Source organism: Gobius niger, assembly GCF_951799975.1.
Source record: "Gobius niger genome assembly, chromosome: 24".
Taxonomy (NCBI): Eukaryota; Metazoa; Chordata; class Actinopteri; order Gobiiformes; family Gobiidae; genus Gobius; species Gobius niger.
The window spans coordinates 1,893,363-1,906,661 of NC_136875.1; positions in this window are offsets into that span (position 1 = coordinate 1,893,363).

A 13,299-nucleotide genomic window follows, 5' to 3' on the forward strand; every position below is an offset into this window, starting at 1 on the left:
TGTTTGGGAAGAAGCGTTCTTCCGACGCCGCGCTCATTCAGGAGCTCCGGCTTGCGCTCTGTTCAGCGGAGAGGATCAATCTCTCTTTGCAGGAGCAGGTGCAGAGCGAGCGTCAAGTAAACTCCTCGTTAGCGAGGGACCTCGCCGACGAAACACTTCGTTCACAGGACGCGTTGTACGTGGCCAAAGAAGCCCTGAGGCAGAGTAGAGCCGATGTCCCGGCTCTAAACGCCCAAAACCAGGGTCTGAACGAGGAGAACTTAAGGCTTCAAGTCTCCATGTCGGAGAAAGATGCCAAAATGCTCCTCCTTCAACAGGAAAAGGATAACCAGAAAGACAGTATGATGCTGGTTTTCAACGCCCTGAAGATGAACTACGGACAGCTGAAAGTAGCAGACGCGAGACTTCGCAAGAAGATTAAAAATCTGGAGAACCAGGTCGGACAGAAATCACTTTTGCTACAGCGGCAGGACGAGGAGCTGGCGGAGAATCGTCTCAAGCTTGAACAGTTTATGCTGCTTGAGATGAAACACGCCGCCCTGAACGAGGACATCCACCAGATGGAGGAGGAAATGAAGACACTTCAACAGGAGCAGCTGTCCATGAAGGAGGCCAATAAAACCGCCGCAGAGGAAGCCAAGGAGACCATTTCTGCCTTGAAGAAAGAGATTGAAGTCCTCAATAAAGATCTGGACTCACAGCAGACAGCGAACCAGACTCTGCAGCTGACCCTGGACAAAAAAACGGTCTCCTGCAAGAAGCTACAAGACCAGGTCCATCAGACAAGTCAAAAACTGATGGAGGAGCAACAAAAGAACCTTGTGCTCCAAGATGAAGTCTCCAAACAGTACGACAGCCTGGAGGAGAGTGTGAGAGACAGACTCCACGCTCTCCAAGAGTCTCATCGTCTGTTCGAGACATTTCAACAACAGAAATTAGCAATGAAGACGGACTGTGACAAGGCTAACGAAGAAACGGACAGGTTTAGGCAAGAAGCAAGCGTTCTCCGTGGACAAGTTGAGAAACTGTACGAGAATTTGAACTCTTCTGCAGCTGACCGAGAACTACTACAGATAAATCTTCAGGAGAAAGTTAAAATAATCAGCCACTTTGAAGAAATAAACAAGTCGCTTGTGTCTGAAAAATGCTTCCTCACAGAAGAGCTAAAGACGTCGAAAGCACAAACATCAGGGACCATATTACAGCTGGAAACACAGCTCCACGAGGCCAAGACGGAGCTGGAAAAATCAAAGAACTTCCAACAGCAGCTGCAGCAGAATATGGAAACCGACCTGATCCTTAAGAAACTCGAAGAGGAGAAATTAGAAATGAAGGCGGACCGTGATAAGGCCGTGGAAGAGGCGGACAAGTTGAGAGAAGAAGCTCGGGTTCTCCAGATAAATAATAAGGTGATTTATGCGAATCTGGAACACGCCGCCAACGTCTATGTGGAAATGATGTCTGACATAGAGGCACTTCGGAAAGACAACATCAGCCTTTTACGCCAAAACATCGCTTATGAGAAGGCGGCGAAGGCAGCAGCCGCACAGCAGGAGACGAACGAAAAACCACCAGATCTGCTGAAAACCGTGGAGCCAGAGAGGAGCTCAGAACCTCAGGACACACGGGCAACCAACAACTACGCCTCACAAGACATCAGGAACCGGAGACAGAGCGACCAGAGGAACGATTCAGACCAGAACATGCCCAACGTTCAAGGCCGGTGGAGGCAAAATGGCTTCAACAGGAGACGCTAGGAGGAGCAGGGTTAGAGGAGAAACGGTCACTGGGCCTGAGGGGAACAGATCTCTCTCACGAGGTCTGAGGAGGACAGATCTCTCACGAGGTCTGAGGGAACAGATCTCTCACGAGGTCTGAGGAGGACGGATCTCCCACGAGGTCTGAGGGAACAGATCTCTCTCGAGGTCTGAGGGAACAGATCTCTCTTGAGGTCTGAGGGAACAGATCTCTCCCACAAGGTCTGAGGGAACAGATCTCTCTCACGAGGTCTGAGGGAACAGATCTCTCACGAGGTCTGAGGAGGACAGATCTCTCTTGGGCAAGACACTTGACCCGCCTTGCCTCCAGTGTCTGACGCTGGTGTGTGAATGAGTGTGAATGGGTGAGTGGTTCCTTGATGTAAAGCCCTTTGAGTGCCTCAGGCAAGTACAAAAGGTGATACATATATGGGACCATTCACCAGTTCCCCTTCTTTCTCTCTCTCTCTCTCTTCTTTCACTTTTTTCTTTTTCTGGGGTGACAGTGGCGCTGGGTCGTCGCTTAATGTGTGTGTTAGCGTGTGTGTTAGCGGGTGTGTTTGCGTGTGTGTTAGCGTGTGCGTTAGCATGTGTGTTAATGTGTGTGTTAGCGTGTGTGTTAGCGGGTGTGTTTGCGTGTGTGTTAGCGTGTGCGTTAGCATGTGTGTTAATGTGTGTGTTAGCGTGTGTGTTAGCGGGTGTGTTTGCGTGTGTGTTAGCGTGTGCGTTAGCATGTGTGTTAATGTGTGTGTTAGCGTGTGTGTTAGCGGGTATGTTAGCTTGTGTGTTTGCATGTGTGTGTTAGCGGGTGTGTTAGCGGGTATGTTAGCGTGTGTGTTAATGTGTGTGGTAGCGTTTGTGTTAGCGGGTGTGTTAGCGGGTATGTTAGTGTGTGTGTTAATGAGTGTGTTAGCGTGTGTGTTAGCTTGTGTGTTAATGTGTGTGTTAATGTGTGTAAGGTTAGGGTTAGGATTAAGGTTAAGGTTAGGATTAAGTTTAAGGTTAGGGTTAAGGTTAAGGTTAGGGTTAAGGTTAGGGTTAGGATTAAGGTTAGGGTTAGGATTAAGGTTAGGGTTCAGGGTTAGATTCTGGGTAATACATTATGTCTATGAGTGTCCTCACTAAGACAGAAGTACAAGACTGATTTGTTTGAGCTGGACCAACAGCATCAAAACTGGATCTAAGGATGTAATTTTTTTCCGATGACAGCAGATCTGAAACTTTACAATACCCAGCCCTAGGCCTGAGCGAAGAAGATTAATACTCATATCTCTTCCATTCATATTCCCCAAAAACAAAAGCTTCCCATATTCAGGGGAGCAGGAGAAACTATTACAGAGCATGTTTAAATCCACCAAAAGCTAAAATTGTCATTCCTTTCGGGCACAGATAAAACCCACCTCCGGCGCAGCGTCGGACGAACTGAGTGTGAAGCGCACTCTCACCGCGACGGGAGGAAAACTCGAACAATGAGGCGATTCAGTCCCACTGCGGCGGAGTGTGGAAATGTTTACTCACGGGTAAAACCGATCTGAGTGTGCCAACTCTGGGGAAACAACGGGAACGTGAGCTTACCGCAGTACTGTGCTGAAGTTACTGCAGTATTTGTGTCGAGAATGTCTTACTTTTACTCCACTGAACACTTTCTGCTCCGTTTCTATGAAGGCTCCAGTGTGACAGACAGCGAGCGCGCCAAGGAGGAAACTACAGTGTTAAACACAATCTACAAACATTTGAGTTGTTTTTATATACCTAACTGCAACTTTTATTTTGAAGTGTGTTCGATATATGTGTAAGCGTTGTGATAAACGATGTTATTGACTCTTAACAATACTTATACTGTCAACTCTCAGGCATGAAAATGACAGTAAACCTTTGTTTTCAAAGTGGACCATCATCTCCTAAAATACCACACATAAATGTCACATAAATGTCACATAAATATCACATAAAATCACATAAAATCACATAAATATCACATAAATATCACATAAAATCACATAAAATCACATAAATATCACATAAATATCACATAAATATCACATAAAATCACATAAATATCACATAAATATCACATAAATATCACATAAAATCACATAAAATCACATAAATATCACATAAATATCACATAAATATCACATAAAATCATATAAATATCACATAAAATCACATAAATATCACATAAATATCACATAAATATCACATAAAATCACATAAATATCACATAAATATCACATAAAATCACATAAATATCACATAAATATCACATAAAATCATATAAATATCACATAAATATCACATAAATATCACATAAATATCACATAAAATCACATAAATATCACATAAATATCACATAAAATCATATAAATATCACATAAATATCACATAAATATCACATAAATATCACATAAATATCACATAAAATCACATAAACATCACATAAAATCACATAAATATCACATAGATATCACATAAAATCACATAAATATCACATAAATATCACATAAAATCACATAAATATCACATAAAATCACATAAATATCACATAAAATCATATAGATATCACATAAATATCACATAAAATCACATAAATATCACATAAATATCACATAAAATCACATAAATATCACATAAATATCACATAAAATCATATAGATATCACATAAAATCACATAAATATCACATAAATATCATATAAATATCACATAAATATCACATAAATATCACATAAAATCACATAAATATCACATAAAATCACATAAACATCACATAAAATCACATTAATATCACATAAAATCACAAATATCACATAAATATCATATAAATATCACATAAAATCACATAAATATCACATAAAATCACATAAATATCACATAAAATCATATAAATATCACATAAAATCACATAAATATCACATAAATATCATATAAATATCACATAAATATCACATAAATATCACATAAAATCACATAAATATCACATAAAATCACATAAATATCACATAAATATCACATAAAATCACATAAATATCACATAAATATCACATAAAATCATATAAATATCACATAAATATCACATAAAATCATATAAATATCACATAAATATCACATAAATATCACATAAATATCACATAAATATCACATAAAATCACATAAACATCACATAAAATCACATAAATATCACATAAATATCACATAAAATCACATAAATATCACATAAATATCACATAAAATCACATAAATATCACATAAATATCACATAAAATCACATAAATATCACATAAAATCACATAAAATCACATAAATATCACATAAAATCACATAAATATCACATAAATATCACATAAAATCACAGAAATATCACAGAAATATCACATAAAATCATATAGATATCACATAAAATCACATAAATATCACATAAATATCATATAAATATCACATAAATATCACATAAATATCACATAAAATCACATAAACATCACATAAAATCACATAAATATCACATAAAATCACAAATATCACATAAATATCATATAAATATCACATAAATATCACATAAATATCACATAAAATCACATAAATATCACATAAAATCACATAAATATCACATAAAATCATATAAATATCACATAAAATCACATAAATATCACATAAATATCATATAAATATCACATAAATATCACATAAATATCACATAAAATCACATAAATATCACATAAAATCACATAAACATCACATAAAATCACATAAATATCACATAAAATCACATAAATATCACATAAAATCACATAAATATCACATGAATATCATAAATATCACATAAATATCACATAAATATCACATAAAATCACATAAATATCACATAAAATCACATAAATATCACATAAAATCACATAAATATCATATAAAATCACATAAATATCACATAAAATCACAAAAAACACATAAATATCACATAAATATCACATAAAATCACATAAATATCACATAAAATCACATAAAATCTCATAAATATCACATAAAATCACATAAAATCATATAAATATCACATAAAATCACATAAATATCACATAAAATCACATAAAATCACATAAAATCACATAAAATCACATAAAATCACATAAATATCACATAAATATCACATAAATATCAAGCCCAAACATGCATTGTTTACCTGTTATTTACTGAGCTTTTCTGGACACTCAAAGATGCTTTACATTGCACTATTCATTCACTCCATACTCAGTGGTGGTAAGCTACTAATGTAGCCACAGCTGCCCTGGGGTAGACTGATGGAAGCGAGGCAGCATTACATTGGCCAGGCTTCCTGGTGTTCCCATGCCAGTCCTGCCAGGCCCTTCCCTGCTGAGCGGGATGGGGCAGAGCAAAGGTGGGACGGCCACAACAACCAGGAAGTAACGTCCTACAATATCGGCTCCATTTGCTCCTGCAACGGATTTAACCACAGTCACCAACCAGACACATATGATCTGAGCACCGAGGCGTTATTCCACCTGGGAGACTATATGGTAGTGCAGTAGTTAGTGCTCTCTCTTCACAGCTAGAAGGTCCTGGGTTCGATTCCCACCTGGACGGGGCCTTTCTGTGTGGAGTTTGCATGTTCTCCCCGTGTCTGTGTAGGTTTCCTCCGGGCACTCCGGTATCCCCAACCACTAAAAACATGTACAATAGGCCAGGATGAATGATGTGTGTGAGTGAATGTATGGTGGTTGGCGCAGACGTGTGCAGTCGCGACAGCGCTTCTGACAGTCTCCCCCAGGGGAAACTGAAGCTATAAAAAATGTAGTTTCCACCACCGAGTATGGAGTGAACGTACAATTGTCTCATGTAAAGCGCTTTGTGATTATGTCTGTGAAAGGCGCTATATAAATAATGATCTTCTTCTTCTTCTAATTTCAGTATCACCTACCTCCAGCCAATGATCGCTTCCGAGAGGGCCACACCTCCACCTCAGCCTTCAGCCAATCACCGCTCTCGGTCCTGCTGTGCCCGTCTCCGCCCCATCTCCACCTCCTCTGCCCATGGCTTCTACCTGCATCTTCTCGGGTCTTCCATACCACCTCCAGTGTCCAGGCACCGGGGAAGACATCCCTTTCAGACATGGATGTTAGTGCCGGGTCTGATCAACAATAAATATTCCTTTTGTCTCTGAGTCGATCCAGGTGCAAATGTCAGAATGATGTGTTCAATAATGAGTTAGGACTGATGTTCCTGTCCTTTAGTTCACACAGACAGTTGCATATATATATATATATATAGATAGATAGATAGATAGATAGATAGATAGATAGATAGATAGATAGATACATGATTTTCAATTAATTTTCTTTTGGTAATAGTAATAATAATTTTCCATATATTATGTTTTTACTACATATTTGAGTTTCAGAAAATGATATGACTGTTACATGCAGCAGAAGTCTGAAGTTCTGTCTAAAGCAGAAGCTCCATGACTTCCTTCTTCACTTCTCAGTCTGTGACTGAAGAGCAATGAGGCCTCAGCCTTTTTACTGCAAACAAAGAGCTCACTGTATTTAGCCTCATGTTACTGTCACTCATGGTGTCTGACCTAAAGTCTCACTCTGAAGAAAGTCGACTCACATTTACACTGAGAAGGTTGGAAGGGCGCCCCCTTGTGTCACCTTGCATCCAAATGCCCGGAACATGACAGCGGGTCTAAAAGACCCGCGAAGGCGACACATATTTATACTCTAATATATTTATACTTTCATATATTTATGCTCTCATATATTTATACTCTCATATATTTATACTCCCATATATTTATACTCTCATATATTTATACTCTCATATATTTATACTCTCATATATTTATACTTTCATATATTTATTCTTTCATATATTTATACTTTCATATATTTATACTCATATATTTATACTCTCATATACTCTCATATATATATATATATATATATATATATACTCTCATATATTTATACTCTCATATACTCTCATATATATATATATATATATATATATATATATATATATATATATATATATATATATATATATATATATATATATATATATATATATATATATATATATATACTCTCATATATTTATACTCTCATATATTCAGGACAAAGCTCATGTTTTTAAGTAAGAGATCAGAGAGTTCAGAAACCTTCATGACGCAGCAGTGCATTGTGGGATTGTTTCCTGGTTCCTCTGAGGAGGTGTCGTCTCAAAGCTACTGCTAAAGGAACTGTAATAATAATAATAATGTCTGCACTCAAGTCTGTTATGTGTGTTTTATTACCTCTTTTCTCCTGTTTGGCTTTACCCAAATCTAAAAGCAAAGAAGTGGCAAAAATGTGCGGGAAAAGCAACAACAAAACAATTAAAAAAACAACAAAAACGTGATGAAGAAGTGACCGAAACGTGTCCTAAAAACTACACGAAAACAAAAAAGGTTCATCAGAGCTGTAGGTCTTAGCTTTCAAATGAGGTGTTGCTCTGGCCTATAGGCTGTACGCTTTTAGATTTGGGTGAAGCCGAACAGGAGAAGATGCTCTGGGTTAAAGCGGGAGGTAAGAGGTTAAAAAGGTTGCTCTTTTTACAGCGACACTAGAGGGCGCTGTGGCTTCACTTTACCTTTAGAGCCTGATTCTCCTGAAGCTTCGCACGGGCTTTAATGGGGAGGATTTACTTTGTATTTTTTATCTCGATAAAGTTATGATTTTTCCCCCTAAATTCATGTTAGCACCAAAACACCTTTAATACCTCAGCACACGTGACCAGGAGGATTGTCCTGTTTTTGTCACTTAATCATTATTTCATGTAAAAAGATTTTAAAAAACAGGAAAAGACGGCGACTTCAAGCGTCTAAGCTTTGTCTGTGACTCTGATGTGGAGCTGATGACCAGTGCACTGACCACCAGTCCGAACCATCTGTACTTGACCAACACTGATGTAGAAATGGTTCTGACCTCATAGGAACCGATGACGTAATAAAAACCTTTCATGTCCTGACAAGATGAAGACGGTTAAAAATCCACTGTTTGTTCATCAGATTCTGTTTTTGCTCTGCTTTGTTTGTTTCTATCACAACCTGTTTCCACTTGAAGTCACTTGTAGCAGCAAGATAAACACTTGTCTCACAACCACTTCAATCACAAGAGCAAATAGGAAGAAATGATTTTTTATATTTACAAAAAAAATAAAATAATTCAATATAAACTTATTAGAAATTATTGAAATGGCCATGTGGAATATTTTGAATTATATTCCATATTATTATAAAGGACTTAAGAGTAAGTTTTACGGTAACACTTTACATTACGGGCCGGTAAGTCCTTGGTACTTACAGAGGTAATTCTATATACTTATTGTAGTACTTAAGGTGATACAGTGGTAATTCTAGGTACTTATTGTGGTACTTACTGTGGTAAATACTAGTAATAATAGTGGTTCTTCTAGGTACTTATTGTGGTTATTAAAGGATTCTATAGTGAGAATTACCAGGTATGTACTTCTAGATTCAGTGGTAACTCTTAGTAATGAAGGTTGTACTTCTTGTTTTCTCTAATGCTGATTTATGTTGTTTTATAGTCACACAATCCTAGAAATTACTTCTGTTTGTAGAAGTACCACATTTACTACAGATGAATTGCTGCTGTAGTATCCTTGAATTACCAATAAGTACCATAGATGTATCACTGAACCTACTAGAAACTATCACTTAAAGTACCAAAGTACATAGAAGTACAACCTTCATTACTAAGAGCATTACCACAGTATCTCTTAGTAACGAGAGAGACTGTGGTAACTCTGTGTCTCCATAACCCTAACCCTAATCCTAACCCCGAACCCTAATACTAGTACTTACCACTTTTAGTACCACAATAAGAACCTAGAATTACCACTGTAAATACTAGTAATTACCACTGTAAGTACCATGGATTTACCGGCCCGTAATGTAAAGTGTTACCAGTTTTACTTTATTAAATCAGTTGTAAATATTTAATTGTTTTTGCAACAAAACATTATTAGCGGAAAATCGCAATAAAATCAATATCGTAATATTGATTAAAAAAAATCGCTAAATAGATTTTGGGCAAAATGGTTCAGCCCTGGTTCCAATCCTGCTCCCACAAGTGCAGGACGTCACTGTGTCTTTGGGCAAGACACCTCCCTCACATGACATGTGTGTGACAGTGAGGGGTCGCACACATGTGTTTAGAATACTCATTTTGAGTAACTATTCTGGTACAGTTACTCTTTCATTTGAGAGTATTTAGAACAGTTACTTTCTTGACGTCAAAAGAATACATGACAGTATTCAGTCAATACATTTCAGTTTCATAATCAGAATATGAAGAAGAAAGAAAAGATGAGCCGGGGAAAGTTTAGCTCTGTGTCCTTCGGAGCTGAGAGCTTTTGCATAGTGCTTTGTCGCGTGAATATAATGCAAATCAACATGAAAGTATTCTAAGTATTCAGAATAAAGTACTCTGATTGGACAAAGTAACAGAATGTGTTACTAAACATAACAAGAACAAGAACAAAATCACCAAGGTCACACAAACTGTCTCCAAAATGATTCATCTCCCCATCACAGACCCTTCTGTCATCAATGAGAAAGCAGTCCCACGCCTCGCACGCACGTTAGCCATGGACTCCCCCTCTCCACACTCACTTCGTCCTGCTGCCATCAGGCCGCAGGTACAGGACTCCGCGGTGGGAGCGGGTACGCTTTAGGGAAAGTTTTGTCCCCTCCGCCATAGCCGCATTGAACGACCCCCCCATCAAATCAAATGGATGTTTTAGTGCAGTATTGGCTGAATTCAGTACATTTGTGAACCATTTCCATCTGGGCAGGCAGATAATATAATAGGCCTAATTCATTATTTAGTATTTATACTTCATTCATAGTTTTTACTTTATTGGCCCGTTATTACGCTCCAACTTTTAAACCAAAGAACAAACCAATCAACAAAAACACCATTCCAACTCCTTTACACCTCTCCTAACCAGAGCAGTAGACCCGGTACCGGCCACTGCCTCCCCTCAAACATCTGTTTTTTTTTTTTTTTTTTTTTTTATGTCGGTAACTCCGTAAACTGCGCTAATGTGTCGCACTAAATATTTATCCACGCGCGCAATAACTCCGGGAACAGGCGCGTGCCAAGGTCCGCTATAGAAAAGTGTCACAGCGCGACATCGAAGCGTGTGTTTGTGTTAAAAAAAAAAAAATAGATAAAAATAAAAAGTGGCTTATTTGTAGGTGCTTCTCTTCGGGGATTTCACTTTATAGATACATGTCAGACGCCCGTGTGGGAGTTCGCTGGAAAAATCACATCTGATCACAGAGAAATGTGCGTAAAATGTGCTGGAAATACGACGATTTCTGCCGATTTTGTGCAAGTTTGGCCTGTCGTGAAATGAGCAACAATGCTTTAATTCGCTTCAAATGAGAAAAACAAGCTTGAAGAGGCACACACACACACACAAAAAAGAACTGGCATTAAGGCAGTTCAAACCGACTCAAAACGCATAAAAAAGTTGTTTATTTATCATCATTTTTTCTGATTTTGAGTCTTTAAGTCTGGAGGCTTCAAAACTGTAAAAATGAACTGTTATTTTTCAGATATTTCGTGGCCCTGACTAAATGTTATTTAAAGCTTAAATTACGTGTGTGTCTGTTGGTGACAGAGTATTGTTTTTTCATGACAAAATCACCGTCCATTGTTTTCGCCTTTTTACGCAAATGCGCCATGCGTCATAAGTGTTTGTGCAGTTCTCATCCCAATGATATAAATTCTACAAAGTCATTTTAGTGACATGGGAACAGGTGCAGATCCTTATTAGAGTGAAGTATTTTCGCGGAAATTGTCAACAGGCAAAGGAAACGTCCTGGTAAAGTGTTTTTGGCTTCACGCGAAAAGACGTCCCTTTTACGCACCGCTAAAAACGCGTTGAACCCGCGCGTAATGGCGAAGATGGAACCGATCACGGAGTGCACCCGGTGTTCCTGAAAACACATGTAAACTTTAGTGAGTAAACTGTCCTCAGACTGTTTGAAAACACACACGCATAGTGCAGGGCCTCGTTTGGATCATATTTACGCACAGAACCCGTGCGTAATTGTTGCACACAGAAAAAAGTTCATCGTAAATAAATCATAAATAAAGCCAATTATGAATCTTAGGCTTATGAGAAGTTCATAAAAAAAATACAGCTGTGACGCCATTTCTGATTGTGTTTGGATACGATACGTCGCGCAATATCTTACAGTTTCTGGCCGTGCGTAAAACGGTTAAACCCATTTGCGCGTGTGCGTGAAACCCCGTTTTGGACTTTTCCATTTGGTGCCAGTGTTTACGTCTTTTTGGAAGTTTGTTTTGGATGTGGTCGGAATTCACACCCGGGCCTGTGTTCTGTAAATAAAGATCAAGCTTTGAGCCCTGGGGAAATGTTCGTGTTCCAAATGCGTAAAATGTCAAATCGGCGTTTTTACGCACAAGACGACAAGGTTGTCAACGGTATAACCTCTGCCTCTGGACTTTTCTGCACACAGGCCATATGCTCTCATCACACTCCACGGGTCTGTTTTATTTTAGCCCGGAGAAAGTCCGTGTGGGCGCGCGCACCGTGACAGGTTCGGTGCAATTGTAAAGAGTGAAAGCGTGTTTTAAGAAGGATCTCTTTAGGGCCTCTTTGATGTGTCTTGAGAACACGTCTCCCGCTTATCCCCCTGTGTTAACCCCCGTCTCTCTCTCTCTCTCTCTCTCTCTCTCTCTCTCTCTCTCTCTCTCCCTCTCTCTCTCTCTGGTGTAAAGTGCTTGAGAATGTCGCGCTAATGGCCGTAAATCAGCTCCGGCCCGAGGCGCAGCGCCGGAGTCAAACGGCGCGGCCCCTGTGATCTTTGCAGCAGGGCCGGTTTGTCGCGGCTGCGGCCCCGGGGCGAGACACGCAGCGCGGGGACAAAAGGCTCCAAGTGGCCCCCGACGCACACACACACACGCACGCACACACACACGCACACATCCGACCGCACTTGTGCTAAGTGTCGCTTTAATACCCCTTTCAGCGCGCGCGTTCAGCCGTGTGATTCCCGCACTTCATCTGAGCGTTTTTAGTTTCCGGGCTCTGGGTCTGTTTAGGATTTGCGCAAAACGGTGCTACTTTTTTTTTTTTTTTCATATTGAAACGTCATTGACCTTGCAATGAAAATAAATGTACTCGTCAACCAGAACACATCTCTTTTTCTTTTCTTTCCTTTTTTCAAGTCCTTTACTCCTGGTTTATGGGGTTTCCTTTTGGAGGTTTGTGAAGTGAATGTGCTTCCTGCTCCACCTGAAAGAGAAGGCTCCTTCAGAAGCTCCTGAAGCGCTGAAGGAGAACGGTTTAGCCTCTTAAACCCCCACCTGAACCCGGCACATTTTCTCCAGTTTGGCTTTACTCAAAAAAAAAAAAGAAAAAAAAGAAAAAAAAAAATAGCGACGAAAACTAGGATGAAAACGCAACACAAAAAGTGACACAAAAGTTGCGAT